An 11,903-nucleotide genomic window follows, 5' to 3' on the forward strand; every position below is an offset into this window, starting at 1 on the left:
GAAATAACAAACGTAGTATGAAAATAGGTTTTAGCAAATTTGAGGTCCACTTACTACATAGCAGAAGACAGAAAGGACACTTTCATGGTCAGCTGAAAACCCTATCAAAACACCATCCAGAAATTACTTTAAAACTCTGGCATTAACTCATAACACCAGAGTGGCAATTCCTGTTCACAAGAGCTTTCCAGACACAGTAACGAAACTACAGCTGTGAACTGGAACAAAAATGCAAAAACAAACATGGACAAGAGTCCAACTTATCTAGTAGTTGTCTAGGAGCAGGAATAAGCACAGAGAGGCTTCTGGTAACATTGTTGACCGGCAAGCAACTAACAGAGAAGCAAGGTTATATAGCGACTCCCACATCTTGATGGGAACAGGTGAACAGAGAAGATGAAGACACCAGTTCAATTCCACCAGTAGCCACCGGGGGAGCCCAGAATCCAAATTCACAACAGTCTCCCATGCGCCCAAACAGTGGTTTACCCCCACATATGGGGTATCAGCGTACTCAGGACAAATTGTACAACAACTTTTGGGGTCCAATTTCTTCTCTTACCCTTGGGAAAATAAAAAATTGGGGGTGAAAAGATAATTTTTGTGAAAAAATATGATTTTTTATTTTTACGGTTCTGCATTATAAACTTCTGTGAAGCACTTGGTGGGTCAAAGTGCTCACCACACCTCTAGATAAGTTCCTTAGGGGGTCTACTTTCCAAAATGGTGTCACTTGTGGGGGGTTTCAATGTTTAGGCACATCAGGGGCTCCCCAAACGCAACATGGCGTCCCATCTCAATTCCAGTCAATTTTGCATTGAAAAGTCAAATGGCGCTCCTTCGCTTCCGAGCTCTGTCATGCACCCAAACAGTGGTTTACCCCCACATATGGGGTATCGGCGTACTCAGGACAAATTGTACAACAACTTTTGGGGTACATTTTCTCCTGTTACCCTTGGTAAAATAAAACAAATTGGAGCTGAAGTAAATTTTTTGTGAAAAAAAGTTAAATGTTCATTTTTATTTAAACATTCCAAAAATTCCTGTGAAGCACCAGAAGGGTTAATAAACTTCTTGAATATGGTTTTGAGCACCTTGAGGGGTGCAGTTTTTAGAATGGTGTCACACTTGGGTATTTTCTATCATATAGACCCCTCAAAATGACTTCAAATGAGATGTGGTCCCTAAAAAAAAATGGTGTTGTAAAAATGAGAAATTGCTGGTCAACTTTTAACCCTTATAACTCCCTAACAAAAAAAAATTTTGGTTCCAAAATTGTGCTGATGTAAAGTAGACATGTGGGAAATGTTACTTATTAAGTATTTTGTGTGACATATCTCTGTGATTTAATTGCATAAAAATTCAAAGTTGGAAAATTGCGAAATTTTTGAAATTTTCGCCAAATTTCTGTTTTTTTCACAAATAAACGCAGGTACTATCACAGAATTTTTACCACTATCATGAAGTACAATATGTCACGAGAAAACAATGTCAGAATCACTGGGATCCGTTGAAGCGTTCCAGAGTTATAACCTCATAAAGGGACAGTGGTCAGAATTGTAAAAATTGGCCCGGTCATTAACGTGCAAACCACCCTTGGGGGTGAAGGGGTTAAATTTTTGTGGAAATTCAAAAACTGAAAAGTGGAGAGTGCAATATTATTCGGCCCCTTTAACTTAATACTTTGTTACGCCACCTTTTGCTGCGATTACAGCTGCAAGTCGCTTGGGGTATGTCTCTATTAATTTGTACATTGAGAGACTGAAATTTTTGCCCATTCTTCCATGGCAAACAGCTCAAGCTCAGTGAGGTTTGATGGAGATCGTTTGTGAACAGCAGTTTTCAGCTATTTCCACAGATTCTCAATTGGATTGAGGTCTGGACTTTGACTTGGCCATTCTAACACCTGGATACATTTATTTGTGAACCATTCCATTGTAGATTTTGCTTTATGTTTGGGATCATTGTCTTGTTGGAAGACAAATCTCTGTCCCAGTCTCAGGTCTTTTGCAGACTCCAATAGGTTTTCTTCAAGAATGGTCCTGTATTTGGCTTCACCCATCTTCCCATCAATTTTAACCATCTTCCCTGTCCCTGCTGAAGAAAAGCAGGCCCAAACCATGATGCTGCCACCACCATGTTTGACAGTGGGGATGGTGTGTTCAGGGTGATGAGCTGTGTTGCCTTTACGCCAAACATATCGTTTGGCATTGTTGCCAAAAAGTTCGATTTTGGTTTCATCTGACCAGAGCACCTTCTTCCACATGGTTAGAGTGTCTCCCAGATGGCTTGTTGCAAACTTTAAACAACACTTTTTATGGATATCTTTGAGAAATGGCTTTCTTCTTGCCACTCTTCCATAAAGGCCAGATTTGCAGTGTACGACCGATTGTTGTCCTATGGACAGACTGTCCCACCTGAGCTGTAGATCTCTGCTGTTCATCCAGAGTGATCATGGGCCTCTTGGCTGCATCTCTGATCAGTCTTCTCCTTGTTTGAGATGAAAGTTTAGAGTGACGGTCGGGTCTTGGTAGATTTGCAGTGGTATGATACTCCTTCCATTTCAATATGATCGATTGCACAGTGCTCCTTCAGATGTTTAAAGTTTTGGAAATCATTTTGTATCCAAATCCGGCTTTAAACTTCTCCACAACAGTATCACGGACCTGCCTGTTGGGTTCCTTGGTCTTCATGATGCTCTCTGTGCTTCAAACAGAACCCTGAGACTATCACAGAGCAGATGCATTTATACGGAGACATGATTACACACAGGTGGATTATATTTATCATCATTAGGCATTTAGAACATTGGATCATTCAGAGATCCACAATGAACTTCTGGAGTGAGTTTGCTGCACTGAAAGTAAAGGGGCTGAATTATATTGCACGCCCCACTTTACAATTTTTTTATTTGCACAAACATTTAAAATAACCAGTACATTTCGTTCAACTTCACAATTGTGTTCCACTTGTTGTTTAAAATAACCAATAAATTTCGTTCAACTTCACAATTGTGTTCCACTTGTTGTTGATTCTTCACCAAAAATTTACATTTGGTATCTTTATGTTTGAAGCACAATATGGGGGGGCGAATACTTTCGCAAGGCACCGTGTGTATGATTTTTCTGTATTTTCATGACTATGAAATTTGTACATTCACATTGAAGGCATCAAAACTATGAATTAACACATGTGGAATTATATACTTAACAAAAAAGTGTGAAACAACTGTAATTATGTCTTATATTTTAGGTTCTTCAAAGTAGCCACCTTTTGCTTTGATGACTGCTTTGCACACTCTTGGCATTCTCTTGATGAGCTTCAAGAGGTAGTCACCGGAATGGTCTTCCAACAATCTTGAAGGAGTTCCCAGAGATGCTTAGCACTTGTTGGCCCTTTGCCTTCACTCTGCGGTCCAGCTCACCCCAAACCATCTCGATTGGGTTCAGGTCTGGTGACTGTCAGGCCAGGTCATCTGGCGTAGCACCCCATCACTCTCCTTCTTGGTCAAATAGCCCTTACACAGCCTGGAGGTGTGTTTGGGGTCATTGTCCTGTTGAAAAATAAATGATGGTCCAACTAAACGCAAACCGGATGGAATAGCATGAAGCTGCAAGATGCTGTGGTAGCCATGCTGGTTCAGAATGCCTTCAATTTTGAATAAATCCCCAACAGTGTCACCAGCAAAGCACCCCCACACCATCACACCTCTTCCTCCATGCTTCACGGTGGGAAACAGGCATGTAGAGTCCATCCGTTCACCTTTTCTGCATCGCACAAAGACACGGTGGTTGGAACTAAAGATCTCAAATTTGGACTCATCAGACCAAAGCACAGATTTCCACTGGTCTAATGTCCATTCCTTGTGTTCTTTAGCCCAAACAAGTCTCTTCTGCTTGTTGCCTGTCCTTAGCAGTGGTTTCTCAGCAGCTATTTTACCATGAAGGCCTGCTGCACTAAGTCTCCTCTTAACAGTTGTTAATGCGTTGAATCGGGCCACAATCTAGTATATATATAAATATATATGTATACTGTATATATATATATATATATATATATATATATATATATATATACTAGATTGTGGCCCGATTCTAACACATGGGGTATTCTAGAATATGCATGTCCCCGTAGTATATGGACAATGATGATTCCAGAATTCGCGGCAGACTGTGCCCGTCGCTGATTGGTCAAGGCAACCTTTATGACATCATCGTCGCCATGGCAACCATTATGACATCTACGTCGATACTGTGCCCGTCGCTGATTGGTTGAGGCGAATTCGCGGCAGACTGTGCCCGTCGCTGATTGGTCGAGGCAACCCTTATGACATCATCGTCACCATGCTGTGCCTGCCGCTGATTGTTCGAGGCCGCCACGACCAATCAGAGACGTGGGATTTCTACGTCGATACTGTGCACGTCGCTGATTGGTCGAGGCAACCTTTATGACATCATCGTCACCATGGCAACCATTATGACATCTACGTCGATACTGTGCCCGTCGCTGATTGGTCGAGGCGAATTCGCGGCAGACTGTGCCCAATGCTGATTGGTCGAGGCAACCTTTATGACATCATCATCACCATGGCAACCATTATGACATCTACGTCAATACTGTGCCCGTCGCTGATTGGTCGAGGCGAATTCGCGGCAGACTGTGCCCGTCGCTGATTGGTCGAGGCAACCTTTATGACATCATCGTCACCATGGCAACCATTATGACATCTACGTCGATATTGTGCCCGTTGCTGATTGGTCGAGGCGAATTCGTGGCAGACTGTGCCCGTCGCTGATTGGTCGAGGCAACCTTTATGACATCATCGTCGCCATGCTGTGCCCATCGCTGATTGGTCGAGGCCTGGCAGGCCTCGACCAATCAGAGACGCGGGATTTCCAGGACAGACAGACAGACAGAAAAACCCTTAGACAATTATATATATACAGTAGATATATATAGTATATACGCTGCTCAAAAAAATAAAGGGTACACTAAAATACCACATCCTAGATATCTCAGAAAGAATTATTCCAGTCGCAAATTTTTATTCATTGCATAGTGGAATGTGTTCAGAACTAAAAAACATAACAATTATCAATGTAAATCAAAATGAATATCCCATGGAGGTCTGGATTTGGAATGATACTCAAAATCAAAGTAGAAAATCAAATTACAGGCTTATCTAACTTCAGTGGAAATGCCTCATGACAAGGAAAAGATGCTCAGTATTGTGTGTGGCCTCCACGTGCCTGTATGACTTCCCTACTGTACAATGCCTGGGCATGCTCCTGATGAGGTGGCGGATGGTCTCTTCAGGGATCTCCTCCCAGACCTGGACTAAAGCATCTGCCAACTCCTGGACAGTCTGTGGTGCAGCGTGACATTGGTGGATGGAGCGAGACATGATGTCCCAGATGTGCTCAATCGGATTCAGATCTGGGGAATGGGCGGCCAGTCTATAGCTACAATGCCTTCATCTTGCAGGAACTGCTGACATACTCCTGCCACATGAGGACTGGCATTGTCCTGTATTAGGAGGAACCCAGGGCCAACCGCACTAGCATATGGTCTCACAAGGGGTCTGAGGATTTCATCTTGGTACCTAATGGCAGTCAGGCTACCTCTGGCGAGCACATGAAGGGCTGTGCGGCAATCCAAAGAAATGCCACCCCACACCATTACTGACCCACTGCCAAACTGGTCATGCTGAAGGATGTTGCAGGCAGCAGATCGCTCTGCATGGCATCTCCAGACTTTGTCTTGTCTGTCACATGTACTCAGTGTGAACCTGCTATCATCTGTGTAGAGCACAGGGCGCCAGTGGTGAATTTGCCAATCCTGGTGTTCTGTGGCAAATGCCACGTGTCCTACACGGTCTTGGGCTGTGAGCACAACACCCATCTGTGGACGTCGGACACTCAGACCATCCTCATGGAGTCGGTTTCTAACCGTTTGTGCAGACACATGCACATTTGTGGCCTGCTGGAGGTCGTTTTGCAAGGCTCTGGCGGTGCTCCTCCTGTTTCTCCTTGCACAATGACTGAGGTAGTGTTCCTGCTGCTGGGTTGTTGCCCTCCTACGGCCCCTTCCACATCTCCTGGTAAAATGGCCTGTCTCCTGGTAGCACCTCCAGCCTCCGGACAATACGCTGACAGACACAGCATACCTTTTTGCCACAGCTCGCATTGATGTGCCATCCTGGATGAGCTGCACTACCTGAGCCACTTGTGTGGGTTGTAGAGTCCGTCTCATTCTACCACGAGTGTGAAAGCACAACCAACATTTAAAAGTGACCAAAACATCAGCCAGAAAGCATTGGTACTGAGATGTGGTCTGTGGTCCCCACCTGCAGAACCACTCCTTTATTGAGGGTGTCTTCATAATTGCCAATAATTTCCATCTGTTGTCTATTTCATTTCCACAACAGCATGTGAAATTCATTGTCAATCAGTGTTGCTTCCTAAGTGGACAGTTTGATTTCACAGAAGTTTGATTTACTTGGAGTTATATTCTGTTGTTTAAGTGTTCCCTTTATTTTTTTGAGCAGTGTATATATACTGGATTTCAGTCACACAGCAAAATCAAACCTGATATACATATGTTTGGACCATTTAGGCAATTGTATATGCTTGTGTAAAAATGAGATGTTTGAAAGACAGGAGCAATAGTTTTTCCAGTTTTTTTTTAGATTGGGCCTGAGAAAATCGTTCTGCATTATTGATCTGAGATAATGTAGATGTTATGACACTGTTGCCGGGTGTCCTGAGACCAGGGGCTACTTTCTTGTCCCTAACCCTAGGGGGCGCCCTAGCTCACCCTGTTCCCCGGGTTACTTCTGAAGGTGAAGATGCCAGGGCCATACCTTGCCTTAGCTCCTAAATCCGTCCTCAGTCTGTACCCTTCCCCTACCCAGGGGAGAGGGAAGTAGTAGTGCACCGTAGTACACCAACCATACTAACAAGGTAATATGAACGGAGTAATGGAAAATACCAAACATACAAATATACTCACATATAACAGAGGTATGCACTGGGGAGTGAAGAGAATTATCACACTCAAAAAACTAAGCAACAGTCACAGATAAATCCACCAACTGTCTACTCAAATATCCACCAACAACCTCCAGCCATGCAGCATAAGCGAGCTTTGACAATATGGTTAAGCCAGGACCCAGATAATATAGGAGATGGGAGTGGCTCACATTGCACAGCCGAGAGCTTTAGCTCCAACAGCTCTCAACAGAGCAGATTATCCCCTGTACTGCCCAAATAAATTTACACAGTTTAATAAAAAGGTGAAGTGCTTCTATTCAGCGCAGGAGTAGGAGAAATCAGACGCTGGAATCTTCTGGCTCCTCTCTGTCATGGTAAACCCCTGACAGTAGACTCTCTTGGTGGCCATGTGACAGAATAAGCAATTTTAATGGGTTTTTCAGTTTTAAAAAGATGGACCCCAAGCTATTCCTGGAATATAGACTAAACCATAGTGGTCACCCTCCCCTTGCTGTATAATTGACTGCCGCTGCTGCTTCAGTCTCTGTGTTTTGGCTACAGTGGTGATTTCATGTCAACAACTGTCATCACTACTGTAGCTAAGTCATCACTACTGAGATAAGTGGCTCTGCTGATGTAGATGACATGAGCCATTGAGGTCAGTGATTGGCTGCAGCAGTGATTTGCACTGTCAATGTAACATCACCGCTGCAGCCAAAACACATAGACCTAAGAAGCGGCTGGGAGTCGGCACTGGAGTGGGGAAGGGTGTATACCATTATTTTAAATTATTATGTGGCCCGTTTTTCTAAGTGGAAAATCCCTTCAATCTGTGTGACAAGAAGTAACTTTCATTAATGAAACTAAAGACAGGTTATCTGATAATCAGTGAAATATTAAATTTACACATTATACAAAAGTAGACTGATGGATGAACAAGCATTGAAAGATTAATAACCTGGTGAACGCTCATTACGGCAAATCAGCCATCAGTTCCTATTGGCCAACAGTACCATAGGCAATCAAGGACCGATGACAAATATATTTACATGGCTGATTTATTTCAGATCATTAAGTTCCATGGATCATTTAGAATAATTGTCCGTTGTAAAATTTCACCTGACAAATGATCATTTCAGCAGTCAACCCTATTGTTTGGTCACATTTGGTATTGAGAGACCCCACAAAGCAGCTGGATGTTTGCATTTGGAGGCACTGTCAATATTTTTGCAGGAAAATGTATTTTAATTATGGCTTTTCTTGAAATAGTCGTGCTAATTGATGCTACTTGCAGCCTGCTAACAGCCAATCAATATGATTAAAAGACGTTAGCAGACACAAGTGGTAGTGGGCACAAGTGGCCAGTAAGTGGACTCGGTTTTACTAAATTATCATGTTCAATAAATCATTATTTGTCCTGGCACGAGCTACTATGCTAGACAACTGCTTCATATATCTACAAAAGCTCATTACATTTTCCTTCTTTTTCTTTATTTCTCCATAAATATCTATTTTAGATTGGCCGAGGATCCATGTTTATTTCAACGAGGAGGAAAAAATCCCAGACAATAGATTATCTTCTGGGGTACCAGGGATCAGGCTTATTGAAATTCAGGAAATGACAGAGTCAGTATGCCTTATACACAATACATTGTGAGACAATCCTGCTGAAATTAGCGGCTTTAAGTGAATTTGATCTGTGTATGGACACTTTTTGAGCCGCTACAGTAAGGGTATGTTTCCACGGTCAGGAAACACTGTGTACAGCCGCAGCATCCAATCCGCAGCGGCCAGTTATTCATGAAATCCCATCATTAATGAAATCCCATCTCCACTATGCGTTCAAAGATGAAGCTTTCCATAGCGAAACACGCCTTGGGTGTGGTGGGTCCAGGGCCGGACTGGGACTAAAATTCAGCCCTGGCATTTGAAGTCACACAGGCCCACTTGTCACATGGTGACTGTATAATATCTTTGTACACTTGTAGGCTACAAGAAGTGAGGGGAGTGTAACACGACTATATAACATATAATTACAGCTGTATCCAGCATTACAGCTCAGCCCCCATAGAATGTAATACAGCACAGCCCCCATAGAATGTAATACAGCCAGCCCCCATAGACTATAATACAGCACAGCCCCATAGAATGTAATGCTGCACAGCCCCCATAGAATGTAATGCAGCACAGCCCCCATAGAATGTAATGCAGCACAGCCCTCATAGAATGTAATGCAGCACAGCCCCATAGAATGTAATACAGCCAGCCCCATAGAATGTAATGCCGCACAGCCCCATAGAATGTAATGCAGCACAGCCCCCATAGAATGTAATGCAGCCAGCCCCCATAGAATGTAATACAGCCAGCCTCCATAGACTATAATACAGCACAGCCCCATAGAATGTAATGCTGCACAGCCCCCATAGAATGTAATACAGCACAGCCCCCATAGAATGTAATACAGCAAGCCCCCATAGACTATAATACAGCACAGCCCCATAGAATGTAATGCTGCACAGCCCCCATAGAATGTAATGCAGCACAGCCCCCATAGAATGTAATGCAGCACAGCCCCATAGAATGTAATACAGCCAGCCCCCATAGAATGTAATGCAGCACAGCCCCCATAGAATATAATGCAGCACAGCCCCATAGAATATAATGCAGCACAGCCCCATAGAATATAATGCAGCACAGGCCCATAGAATATAATGCAGCACAGGCCCATAGAATATAATGCAGCACAGGCCCATAGGATGGAATGCAGCACAGCCCCATAGAATATAATGAAGCACAGCCCCATAGAATATAATGCAGCACAGCCCCATAGAATATAATGCAGCACAGGCCCATAGAATATAATGCAGCACAGGCCCATAGAATATAATGCAGCACAGGCCCATAGAATATAATGCAGCACAGGCCCATAGAATGGAATGCAGCCAGCCCCATAGAATATAATGCAGCAGAGGCCCATAGAATGGAATGCAGCACAGCCCCATAGAATATAATGCAGCACAGGCCCATAGAATGGAATGCAGCCAGCCCCATAGAATATAATGCAGCAGAGGCCCATAGAATGGAATGCAGCCAGCCCCATAGAATATAATGCAGCAGAGGCCCCAGAGGCCCATAGAATGGAATGCAGCCAGCCCCATAGAATATAATGCAGCAGAGGCCCATAGAATGGAATGCAGCCAGCCCCATAGAATATAATGCAGCAGAGGCCCATAGAATGGAATGCAGCCAGCCCCATAGAATATAATGCAGCAGAGGCCCATAGAATGGAATGCAGCCAGCCCCATAGAATGGAATGCAGCACAGTCCCCCCCCCCCAATAGCTCCACAATCCAGTCATCACTCATTGATAAAAAAAAACAAACACTCTACTCACCTGTCCTCCTGCCCCACGCTGCTCTGGCTCTGGTCTCAGCAGTCGCAGTCTGCCCGCCCGGTCACACAGCAGGTGCGCGATGATATGACGTCATCGCGCACCCGCAGTGTCAGCGGCAGGCAGAGCGGGGAATGATGGCAGAGGAAGCGTCAGCAGACGCTCTCTCCTCCATCATTGCATTCAACTGTACCGGCGTCTATGACGCCGGTATAGTTGAATGCGGGGCCGGGAGTGCGTCGACAGCGGGGAGAGTGTGCCGACAGCGGGGAGAGTGTGCCGACAGCGGCACACTCGAGCGGCCCACTACTGCCACCGGCCCTTCTGGCATTTGCCAGAACTGCCCGATGGCCAGTCCGGCCCTGGGTGGGTCGCTGGCTTGCGGCTTTTACTAGGTAACTATATTTGTTGTGCATCTGTTGTGGGTTTACTTAATATTGTTTAGTGTCTTTATATGAGTTTATCTGCTCTGCCCGTGGTGCATTCCTAATTACCACAGCATTTCACTATTACTAGGTACATATGATTTATTATTACTCAAACTATATTGCTGATGATACGTGGTGTGGTTTTTTTCCATGGACTGAGCGGATCTGCTGTATCTTGAGAGCACTGGTTTGCACATTTACTTATATTATATGTGAATTTGTATGGACATTTGCACGTTATGTAATGTAACTTTACACCCCCTAAATTTATGCATTGTATGTTATGCCATTTTAAGCCATACCCACCCTCTTTCTCCTGTACTTTGTTGGTTTTTATCCGCATTAGTTTTTCATTTATTTTTTATTAACCCTTGTGGTTCTTTTGTATTTATCGCAGTAATAAAATCTATTAATTTAATAGTTATTTTTGTAAAGCATTATTATTGGTGTTGCTTATGCATTTTTTTGCTTTCATTTGGAATATATATCATTGAATTCACTCTTTGGTGTTTATAATTATTACTTGTAGGCACAAAAAAATACTGTAAGTACTGCCAAAGTCTCAACCATTAGATATCATCATTTAATCTGTATCCAGGGTCTTTCATAGCCTTATGAAATTTATTGTTTGTAAATTGATGACTTAAGCTACTAGAGAGGTGGATTCGACCAATCCAACTCTCTCCTCGCTACTGTTCTGCTTCTCCCCTCTACAAATCCCTTCATTGGCTCCCAATTCCCCAACATATTCTGTTCAAAATACCAACATTGACATACAGTTATCCATAATCTATCTCCTGATGGTGATCAATGGATGGACCAGGCTGCCACAAGATGTAGTGAGTTCACCTTCAATGGAAGCCTTCAAACAGAGGCTGGACAGTCATCTGTCTGTGATGGTTTAGTGAATCCTGCATTGAGGGGTTGGACAACATGACTCTGGAGGTCCCTTCCAACTCGAACATTCTATGATTCCTCCATATACAGTGGGGCAAAAAAGTATTTAGTCAGTCAGCAATAGTGCAAGTTCCACCACTTAAAAAGATGAGAGGCGTCTGTAATTTACATCATAGGTAGACCTCAACTATGGGA

This window comes from Ranitomeya variabilis, chromosome 2 (assembly GCF_051348905.1).
Source record: "Ranitomeya variabilis isolate aRanVar5 chromosome 2, aRanVar5.hap1, whole genome shotgun sequence".
Taxonomy (NCBI): Eukaryota; Metazoa; Chordata; class Amphibia; order Anura; family Dendrobatidae; genus Ranitomeya; species Ranitomeya variabilis.